The sequence below is a fragment of the Tachypleus tridentatus genome, chromosome 6, assembly GCF_004210375.1.
Source record: "Tachypleus tridentatus isolate NWPU-2018 chromosome 6, ASM421037v1, whole genome shotgun sequence".
NCBI lineage: Eukaryota > Metazoa > Arthropoda > Merostomata > Xiphosura > Limulidae > Tachypleus > Tachypleus tridentatus.
This window is the reverse complement of record NC_134830.1, coordinates 30,564,910-30,577,308: the sequence shown is the minus strand read 5'-3', so window position 1 is coordinate 30,577,308 and position 12,399 is coordinate 30,564,910.

Below are 12,399 nucleotides of genomic sequence, written 5' to 3'. Positions count from 1 at the left end.
AATTAATCGGCTAGTCCCACTTTTTGTTTGTAAAAGAGTAGCCCAAAAGCTGGTGATGGATCGTAATGGCTGACTACCTTCTCTCTGGTCTTACACTGTTAAATTATGGACGGCTAGCGCAGATAGCCCTCGTGTAGCTTTGCTCAAAATTCATTACTTAATAAACATACAAAACATACGTTGGTAGAAGATAAGTTCCACACAACCTACCGACGCAAGAAATTTGAATATATTAGCCGACTTACCCGTTCAACACAGAGAAAAGGCTTAGGGAACTCCTTGATGACATAAGTGATTCAGATACAAATACGGACCCCTTGTATCATTACCGTGGGAAAATAAAGGTTTGGTGACAATCGGTCCAGCAGTACATCACTATTAAGTGGACAGACACAGACTTTTGTCAAATAATAATTTAAATATTTATTAGCAAAAGCAATGGAAATTGTTGTTGTTTTGAATTAAGCACAAAGCTACACAATGGGCTATCTGTGCTCTGCCCAACACGGGTATCGAAACCCGGTTTTAGCGTTGTAAGTCCGCAGACATACTGTTGAGCCACTGGGGGGGGGGACAATGGAATTTACAAAAACAGACTAAATGTTTATTTCATTGCTCATTTCTTGACCGAATTGTGTAGCTGCAATTACAGTAACATTAAAGTTACGTTGTTGTTGACGCATATTACTCTGTAGCTGTAGAGTCAGCAGTAAGTAGATAAAAAGAGATTAAAAACTATCTAGAAATACTGGTTCGGTTATAGAAAAATATAACTCTTTATTTGAATTTACCAACGAAATGCGACAGAGATCACATATGTAACTGACAATGAGTAGCATGTATAGGCAGAATGTCAGATGTAAAAGTCTCACGTGCGATCATGTCAAGGAACTCGTAATACACTGCTGGCCAAAATCTTAAGGCCAATGAACATGAAGAAAATATATGCATTTTACGTTGTTAGAATCAACCACTTATTTGAGTAGAGCTTCGAAGGATGAAAATAAGAAAAGAAAAAATATAAAAAAAATTAGCATTTAATAAGAAAAATGTCAATACTATGAAATTAGCCTAAATACTAGCTGATCAAAGGTTTAAGACCATACTGAAACGAAGCGTTAATCGGTAAACACGAAGCGAAATTTAGTCATTTGTGTTCAAGAATTAGCGTCGTCAACAGCTCCCACTGACATCTCCTGTGTTACATTGGGTACAAACATGGCAAAGGCTAAAAAGTTGACAGAGTTTGAACGTGGCTGAATTGTCGAAATGCAAAAGCGAGGTCTCTCTCAACGTGCCATTGCTGGTGAGATTGGGCGTAGTAAAACTGCTGTTACAGATTTCTTAAAAGACCCTGAGAGATACGAAACGAAAATTTCAAGTGGTCGGCGTTGAGCAGGAGGATTCGACGGGTTGTCCGGCAAGATACCAGCCGATCGTCGAACCAGATTATGGCCCTTACGGACGCAGGATGCAGCTCAAGAACATATACGAGAACGGCATCTACGAGAGAAAGGCTTTAAAAACCGTAAAAGTCTTTAAAAGCCACTCCTCCTTCCACACCACAAAACAGCTCGGTTAAACTTTACTGAGAAGAACCAAACATGGGACGTAGAAAAGTGGACGAAGGTTTTGTTCTTTGATGAGAAAAAATTTAACCTGGATGGTCCAGATAGCTTCCAACGTTACTGGCACGATAAGGATATCCCACCGGAGACATTTTCTTCACGACACAGAAAAGGTTCCATCATGATCAGGGGTGCTTTCTCTTTCCATGGAACAATGGAGCTGCAGGTTATACAGGGGCGTCAAACAGCAGCTGGCTACATTAGTATGTTTGAGAGAGCATCTTTATTGACTGAAGGCCCTCGCTTGTGTAGAAATGACTGGATCTTTCAGCAGGAAAACGCTGCAATCCACAATGCCCGCAGGACAAAGGACTTTTTCATGGCGAATAATGTGATTCTTTTGGACCATCCAGCGTGTTCGCCCGAACTGAACCCCATTGAAAATGTTTGATGGTGGATGGCAAGTGAAGTCTATAGAAATGAACGTCAATTCCAAACAGTGCATGATCTTCGTGAAGTCATCTTCACCACTTGGAATAACATTCCAGCCAGACTTCTGCAAACGCTTATATTGACCATGCCAAAGCGAATGTTTAAAGTTATTCGCAATGACGGCCGTACAACTCACTAGTGAGATCTTTTGTTGGGCATTTCCTTCCCTGTTTAGGAATTCTTTTTGGTATGGTCTTAAACTTCTGATCAGCTAGTATTTAGGCTAATTTCATAGTGTTCACATTTTTTCTATTAAATGCTAAAAAAGTTTTTTTTTTTATTTTTCCTTTTCTTATTGTCATCTTTCGAAGCTCTACTCAAATAAGTGGTTGAGTCTAACAACGCAAAATGCATATTTTTTCTTTATGTTCATTGGCCTTAAGATTTTGGCCAACAGTGTATGTGACAAGACGTTATACTAACTGTCGTTTTGATGAAAATATTTTTTTTTATTTTTTCCTTAATGGACCATAGGTGAACTAATGTTTATGGAATCGACTCGTAATTTTCAAATCAAAACTACACCCCGTCTCGATTATGTAGTGTTTAGGACAACCACAGGTCTCGAAACTACACCCTATCCTGATCTCAATCGGTCCCTTCATCCACAAAGTATCGGCTTTGATTACCAAAAAGAAGTCTTCAGTCAAAATGGCCATTACTCTGAAGCTGGATCTAATTTCGGCTGTCATTAACAAAGTAATAAACAAAGATTTCAGGTTGGTGAAGTCTCACAAGCCAGAAGTCCAAAGCTTTCTTCAGCCACACATCTAAAATGTAATAAACCCCAAATCGTACTAGAAACGATTAGACATGTATAATTTTATAAGAGACTCTACTTGAATAAAACTGTTTACTTAAGTTTTCGTTTCAGACTGTTTTTCTTCATTCTCGTCCATGTGTTGTTCTTTAACTTCTCACTGTTCTTTCGAGTTGTACAAAATAAGTCGACTTTTTTGCAAACAAGTTATACCATGGAAAAGGCTCCATAATCTTTTTATGATAGATGAATAATAACACCTTATTAATGAAGTATAACAACTACCTAAAGTCAAACTCATCACCAAAATTCAATTTTTAATAAGATAAATTATACACATCAAAAGACAATCGTTCTTGCATGGGATAGTATTGGAATAGAAAGTAACCGTTTCTAGAATCTATATAAATATAATAGTACTGTTTGTTGTCTTGTACTTCCATGTAACTGCTTCGCAGAGTATTGATGGATCTTTACAAATTAATTAGGTCTATGCGAGGAATGGATACAAACTTTCAGCTTTGCATTTTGCCGTTTCTTTAGAATTACATATAAGGGAAACAACTTCTATGTCCTAAAATAACCTTTCCTTAATCATGAATTTACATAACTTCCAGATGAGGTGTACTCTAGATACTTATCAATAACATCTAATCATAGTAAACTAACTCCATAGATCAGAAGTAAAATTGGAAATAAATCTAATAAATAATGTAGCTAAATAAATATATATCTAAAAGGTGCAAGCAATAGATTTATTAGTTAGGTACATTTGTTGTTATTCATATTTTCAAAAACTTATATAACTGTAACAATATCTGACGAAATATAGCCAGGCTCAGAATATCAAGTTTAACCCTAAATCCAAATACTAAGCTAAAAGATATTCTATTGTTTCTTTAAGGTTAGTTTCTTTATTACTTACTTGCTTCGTTGCTAGTTTCATTAATGGCATTGTTTAAATTGTTAAATACCAACAATATATTTACGACTAACCTAATTATTCTAAGCTAGTCAAACCTATGAGGTATTATTGGAATTATAGCTGAAAGCGTTGCTAACAAGAGTACCAAACAGAAAAATTAATATATTACAAGTTAGAACGGTTCATTAACTTACATGTACTCATTACTGGGCTAATTTTAGTTCTGACATGTATTATTGTATAAGCAGTTTGTTTTAAATAGAGGTTCATGATAATCTTTGAAGTAAATAGGCATATAATAAATAAATAAAAGTAATAAGATATATATATATATATTGTAATTCAAAGTCTTTTGACTTCAAAATAAATATGCATCAGGAAACTCAATTTCTTTCATTTTTAATTTTATTTAATTCCTGTTTACTAATAAAAAACAGCTAAACAATTTTTGAAAACTAATAAACTGAAGTTTATGATTTATTAAAATACATATAAATTATGCTTTTATTATTTAAAGTATTTTTTAATTATATATATCTATTAGTTTGTTATAACCGAAAAAAAACAAGCTGAAACAAAAATGAACTTAAAAAATAATAAACTGAAACAAAAATTAATAGTTAATGGATTTAATAAAGGCGCTTTTAATAAAATTATTAAGCTATTCTGTAACACATATAATAATGCATTTATAAATATAAATAAATAATAATTAGATAAATTTTACTTAAATTTTCTAACAACTATTTTCAGTTACGAATGAGGTCATTTAAAAACTTGGCACTATTTTATGCGGATGTACATCTTGTCGCATATAAAGACTTGTTTAAAGCATGATAGTCAAATAAGACTCAATAAATGGGAGCTATACTAGTGTACTTAGATAACTGGACGAGACTCTTCATACTAATATTATTCGTCTACTGGGCTACAAATCTGTGCCTTTCTGCCATAATGGTGGCTGGAATGCTAACTTCAATAGGTAAGTTTTTAACTTACTTACCCCCAAATGGTAGTACCTTATTATTCTTATTTTTCAATTAGTTTTTCTTCTTCTATACTTCCCACAACTGTCTGCAGACAGTAAAGGGTAATAGAGATATGGGACGTTGTGAGCTTGAGCACCCACATCTCGGTCACATAATTTCTAATCGTATATCTATTGCTACGCCTTAATTTCTTTGTGTGTGACTAGCGAATGTAGGTTAAGGCTGATAGACGGTGTATCCCTACCGCAGTGTGAGTCCCAGTTCCGCAGTCACCTCTAAAACCTAGGATACATTTTATATCTTACATTGTAGCTTGTACCCTAGGATCTTTTCAATTAGTGCAGCGTTTTTTATTATTTTTAAATTTTCTTAATTTATTTTTATTTCGGCTTGTTTTTCGGTTATAACAAACTAATATAATTGGCCAGGTTTGAATTTGCTGTTTTTAACGCAGTCCTTTCTTTTGATTTTGTTTACTTAACATAAAATATAAATTTAAACTCAGCTTATAAAGTAAATTATCTTACCTCTATCGGCTCAAATCAAAACTTAATTAAGTCTCTAAATTAACATCAACATTTAAATATTTTTAACGTTAACGATAAAATTACTATAGTACAATACATAGATTTAATACAGTGCAGATATTACTTTTAAAAATGCTTTACTTACTATTTTGAATAACTTTTAAGTCTTTTGGAGTTATCGTCGTTGCTGTATCAGCGTTTGGTCTTTGTGCGAGACCTAGGAAGATCAGGTTCAGTCGGACTTCGTCTTCCATTGCAGTTAGTCACTGTATAGTTAAGGTATGACTAATATACGCGCCAAAACCTCTATAAGCCTATTTTATTAAAGAATTCGCCTTCTAGCAGTTTTCCATTAAAATTTAAAGAAACGTTAAAACTATCGATAAAGTATTTTTCAAATATTAATTTTCTTTTCATTATAATACCAAAAGAAAAAAAAATACTTTTCTGAGAAATGGTTCACTCGATCCGTTAAAAAATTAGAATTACAGAAGAAAATGTTTATTTACCAGGTGAAATCATTTTGTGGATTTGTAATATAAAACCTAAGTCAATTAGCTCTTAGTCTTAAATTATTAACAAATTCAACATACAATTTTCCACAAATAGAACATATGTAAAACATGTTACATTTTTAGCATCAGAATCAAAAGACCTTTCAACTTGTGACGAATTTACTATCACATACCTATTTTAATATAGATGTTTGTTTAAGTTAAATTTATATTTGGAAATGTAAAATCTGTATTGTGTAATTTCCGCCTATTCACTGAACTTATAAAATATTCTCAAGTATAAGAATCAACAGCGCGTGTGTTTATATAAACACTAGTGCATCATCAGTATTGTTGTGTAGGCTGAAATTTCTAGAATTCCTCACGCCTATAAATATAACCATCGCAACGAGCCAAAGGACAGTATATATTATAGCTTTGCTACAGTTGGTATACTGTAAACCTCGGAAGTTCTAACTGTGATTAACACTTATAATTCAGGAACTTCAGATATTTGACCAGAAACTTTTATAAATTTCGAACAATACAAACCATTTAACTCCAGTCAATTCACATCGGACATCACTGCTTTTAAGAAACCATTATATAACTTTAGAGATGGAAGAAAAATACAGAGTTAGCTAGCTCCCTGTTAAGTGAATTGTACCTATATCAACTTGAAATTAAGTTACTCATGTGAACACTCGATAAGACATCAATAAAGTTCCAGACCAAAAAGAAGATTCAATATTGTTTGTAAGTTTGTAAAACTTTTATACGTAGTTAATGATTTGCAATAACCGTTATTGTAAATTATATTATAATTTGTATGTTAAAATATATTTGCATTAAAATGGAATTGTGTGTATCAACCTTATTGGCGAGTATCATAAATTGGATATGTATCATCATTCTGTAATGGCATGGAAGTATTAAGTACCATAAAATTACAAAATATTATTTTGTCCTAACACTTTTGCACATAAAAAACAATATTTTGGTGTTATAAGGTCGTTTATTTCTAGTATTGATGTCTTTCATACCTCCTTCAATTTTTCTTGAAAATATATTTTATTAAAAGTCATTATTACCAATGCAGCGAAAAAACAAAAGCGCCTAGAGTGTGTGGTGTTTTGTGACTAGGTTTTTAAACCTGTTGTTACAAACCTATTATTATTACTAAATATTGATTTCATAACAAGTTGTTGTACCAAGTGACTGATAACATCATATTCGCTTGTGATTTGAAATTATGAAATATTTCAAAATTTATCGCCTAGAGTGTGTGGAGTTTTGTCTTTTATGCCTTAACGGCAAAATTATGGGCCAAAAATGGATAAAAAATCCTTTTTGAGAAAAACACAATACCCCGGTGCACACCCTCAGAATTCCCTTAATATAAGTGCAAACTTTCAGGTCTCTAGGTTTGTTCCTCTCGTAACTATGGCACTAACTTATTGAAACAACTGATTGTTTAGAATTAAGCACAAAGCTACACAATGTGTTATACGTACTTTTCCCACAACGAATATCTAAACTCTGTTTCTAGCATTGTAAGTCTGCAAACTTGATGCTGTGCCACTGGCATTCCCCATTAATTTGTTGTACCAAACCGTTAATATTACCACACATTTATTCCCCGGTGAAAAAGTGTTACCAAACTGTTAATATTACCAAACATTTATTCCCCATTAATTTGTTGTACCAAACCGTTAATGTTACTAAACATTTATTCCCCATTAATTTGTTGTACCAAACCGTTAATGTTACTAAACATTTATTCCCCGTTAATTTATTGTACCAAGAGACAGGTGGTAGCACATACATCTTTCTTTTTATGGCTTAACGGCAAAAATTATAAGTCAAAATAATTAGCCAAATTACTTTTAGAGAAAAACATAATACCCAGATGCACACCCTCGAATTTCTGTAGTAAGTATATAAAGTTTCAAGTGTCTAAGTTCTTTCCGGCCGGCATGGCCAAGCGTATTAAGGCGTGCGACTCGTAATCTGAGGGTCGCGAGTTCGCATCCCCGTCACACCAAACATGCTCGCCCTTTCAGCCGTGGGGGCGTTATAATGTGACGATCAATCTCACTGTTCGTTGGTAAAACAGTAGCCCAAGAGTTGGCGGTGGGTGATGATGACCAGCTGCCTTCCCTCTAGTCTTACACTGCTAAATTAGGGACGGCTAGCACAGATAGCCCTCGAGTAGCTTTGTGCGAAATTCAAAAAAACAAACAAACTAAATTTTTCTTCTTGGAGCTATGGCGCTGACTGACAGACATACCAAGATACAAGCTGTTTTATTAGCATAAATATATATGTGTGTAGATATACATATATATATATATAATGTGTTGGCACGATATTTTTAGCTCATGGTTTAAATGCATCTTATAAACTCGTGAGAATGTTCATCCATTCAACTTAAGTACACGTTTTATTTACAGCGCACAGCCTGAAACTTTGATTACCCCGTTAATTTTTTTTTTCGATTCTATAAAAACTCAACATAAAAAAATAGGCACTCAATTCAGAAAGGACGCTGGTTTATTCTAGAACCACGCATAGCGCTGTCAAACTGTTCGTGAAGTTTAATACTTTGTAGTGCCGTCCTTTTCCATATATAGGACACAAAAGACCGTGAACGTTGTTTGGATGGAATCAGCAATCCTGGTCTGCGAGATTACATCTCATTCTTGTCACAGAATCTGTATTAGAGATTCTGGGGAGTGGTATAATTAGGGTGAATTCACATGGAGGAGAACTCTTACGTTCGAGTTCATATCGGTGCAAAGTTATGCTTCTTTTTCCATCTCCATGGAATACTGTTCATTTATGTCAAGGTTAAGCTTTTACAATAATCTTTCATTATTATTATTTCGTGGAGGATGGTCGTTTTCTGATGTTTCAAGAATAATGTTCTGTTGCTCTGGCTATCGTGCTGGATATTACAACGATCATCCATATTTTGTTATGTAGTGGATTTGTTCTTCTTTTTACTGTACAGGTTATCACAGAAGATCGCTTTATAAATATGATTTAAGCTGTCAAATATCATATTTAATACAAACACTTAAACTATTATGACATACCAATCTTTCAGAACGCAAGACAGTACAATATAAAAACCTATACCTGTATATTGGTGCAATAAAACCGTTGACAACAATAATTTATTTTCAATTACACACAAAGAGTACTTGTTACAGAGAAAACCTGAGTTTCTGATAAAACAACCAATCAGAAAACTCGATTGCTATCTTTGTTGTTTGTGTGCTTTCGTATCTATGAAAGTGAGATTTGATTTAAACACTCGAAATAATAATGTTATCAAATTTGGACTTATTGTGACTTATATACCGGATATTGTATATATTTACGTCAACATAGTTTGAAAGTTCAGTATACCTTACAATATTTTATTTGTGTTGCAAACATTCAGTCCACATCTCGTAACTTCTTTGTTCGTGTGATTCTCGTCTGTTCTATTAGTGTAAGGTGCTAACTATTTTTTTAGGTTTTATCTTTGAACAAACTAAAATCATGTATTTTATGGAGCTGTAAATCATCGGCATACAGCTGAGGTCATAGTGCATTTATCACCATTTTGTGTGATATAATATTATTATTTCATATAGTAATGACTTATTCTACAGGTAGTCCATTTCTTGAAAACTTTATCATCCAAGAACTATTTCATTCAGTTAACGATGTAACAAAATGATAGAAAAGGCGATTCCAGTGTCAGAATTAATACACACCAGAAGGCGCTGTATTGGAATTTTGCATAGCGATGAGTGTATAGAAATGGCGTTTAACGTGTAAGAATTTAATGTGCTATTTGAAATAACCCCCAATATTTTATCTCTAAACATTAGAATAGTGCAACATTAAGGTAAAATCAGCCTGAAATCGAAAAATGAAAGGTACCACGCAGTCATGAGACTCATGGAAAGCTTATAAACAAATCTGAACAAAGTTTATCGGTTGTTGACGTAATTCGGAACATGTTATCCTTATTGTACTTCAATAAACTTTAACGTTTTGAGTGCATCATTCTTCACGCACAATGGAGTTCCAACCCATATTGCGTGGACTGTCAAGACGTTGCTAGAACGAGCTTATAGTGGTGAAATAATCAGTCGACATTTTTCAAACTCGTGACCAACAGGACCTCTTGATCTCACCGCTGCTGATTTTTGGCTATGAGAGTACTTTAGAAAGTATTATTACTTTTATACACCTGGGAGATATCATGATGCATTAGGAAAGTGCAGTTCTTGGAAGTCGAAAAATGTACCCCTTTCCCTCCACACACACAAATGCCAAAAAAAAAAAGAGAAAAAGATAGAGTTTAAATGAATAAGCAGCGAAATAAATGACTTCAATTTGGTCACCAATGAATTGGTTTGGTTTGTTTTGAATTTCGCGCTAAGATACACCAGGGCTATCTGCGCTAGCCGTCCCTAATTTAGGAGTTTAAGACTATAGGGAAAACAGCTAGTCATCATCACCCACTGTCAACCCTTAGGATACTCTTTTACCAACGAATAGAGGGATTGACCGTCACATTTTAACGCCTCCATGGCTGAAAGGGCGGGCATGTTTGTTGTGAAGGGGATTCAAGCACGCGACCCTCAGATTACGAGTCGAGTGCCATAACTATTTCACCATGCCGGGCTTATATCACCTATTATAAGAAATACAAAAACATTGGGAATTGGGAGATATTTTGATAAATAAATAAATGTTCAATAAATTAAAGTTTCTAAACAAAACTTTATGTTCAGCGTCTGGATCTAGTTCAACAAGCAGAGATTCATAAAACATTATAGTTAAATTATTGTCTTTATTGCACCAGTTATTTAGTCAAATGCAGAAACTCTAGAACAGGGGTGTGTGCAACATTTTTCGTCGGTGGGCCATATAACCAACTTCATCAATCAAGCGGGGCCACTTAAAAAACAAGCTTATTCGTGTACATGCACAATAAATTAAAAAAAATTCTCAAAATGCAAGCAATAATATTTTATATTTTTGCATGAGTGATCATTTTAGTGCGACACTTGAAATTTAGAGTCCTTGCAGAGCTTGTCAATATCAGCTTTGACAGAAGTGGTTGCCACTCTTAACTGACTGGTCAAATGTTCATCAGTCAGCTGACTTCTACATTTGGTTTTGATGAGCTTCATTTTGGAGAAAAATTGCTCACAGCAGTAGGTGCTACCAAAAAGGGAGGCAATTCTTTGTGCATGACGGGACAAATTGGGAAACTTTTCACGTACACAGAGTTTGTAAAAGTCTAGCAAACTGTTTTCAGAGAATTTCCTTTTAGTGTCCATGTCAGCCTGCAGTTCAATGAGTTCCATTTGGCAATCATCAGGACTGTCTTCCACTGCCAAATCAAAAGGTTGAGCGAACAATTTCAATCTAATTTCAGTTTGTCTGAAATCTGGAAATCTGTTTGCAAACTCATCACGCAGCTTTTGTACACTGGTTCCATATTTGGTGCAATCCAGATTAGGAAATTCCAGTTTCCTGGTTGCAAGACATGTAAAATGGGTCAATATGGCTCTTCTCAACTGAACCTGAAAAGTTCCAATTTCTTCTCAAAAGCACAAATATGCTCAAACAACTTATTCACAAGTTGACTTTTCCCTTGTAGTTTTAAGTTTAAATCAGACAGATGCTGTGTAATGTCTGTGAGGAATGCTAAGTCATTCAGCCAGTTCTCATTGCTCAAGAAGTCCACATTCTGACGTTTGCTCTCCATGAAGAACTTAATCTCCTCTCGCAGATTCCAGAATCTCTTCAAAGTAGCAGCTCTACTAAGCCAACGTACAGCAGAGAAGTACAAAACATCTGAATACTCACTGTCCAGCTCATCTAAAAAGTTTTAAATTGTCGATGATTTAATCCTCGTGTTCGAATATAATTTACGCATCGGACGACATTTTCATGACTTCTGCAAAATCCAGAACTTTGGTGCACAAGCTCTCTTGGTGAATAATGCAATGGCTTACAACTACGTCTTGTGCTCCAATTGCAGTTAGAAATTTCTTGGTGAATCCATTTGTCCTACCTGTCATGGAAGGAGCACCATCTGTTGTAACACCACATAATTTATAAGGATTCAGTTCAAACTTTTCTACAACCTTAAGCACTTGTTCACAAATATCCTGTCCTGTGGTTGTGGAGGAAAGGCTTGCCATATCTAATAACTCTTCGAAAACATCAAAGCCTGCAGTAACAGCTCTGATGAAAATAACAAGTTGGGATGTGTCATTGATATCAGTGCTTTCATCCAAAGCCAGACTGAAAGCTTCACACGAATTCAATCTCTCTTTCAAAGTTTCTTTGATGTCCTCTGAAAGATCTTTTGTCCTGCGTGAGACAGTAAAGCGGGAAAGGCTAGTTTGCTCCACCAAATATTTTTCTCTGGACATGCATATTCTGTGAATATTGTTAAACAATTTTAATAAATTCTCCATCACTGAAAGGCTTTCCTTTTCTGCCATACATTCAAAAGCTTAAAACTCAGTTTTGTCACCAGTTCTGAATTTTTCTTGAAAGTGGTAAAACACCTTGTTGCTTTTCAATGGATGTTTTAAATGTTCAATTTTGTCCTTTCGTGCCTG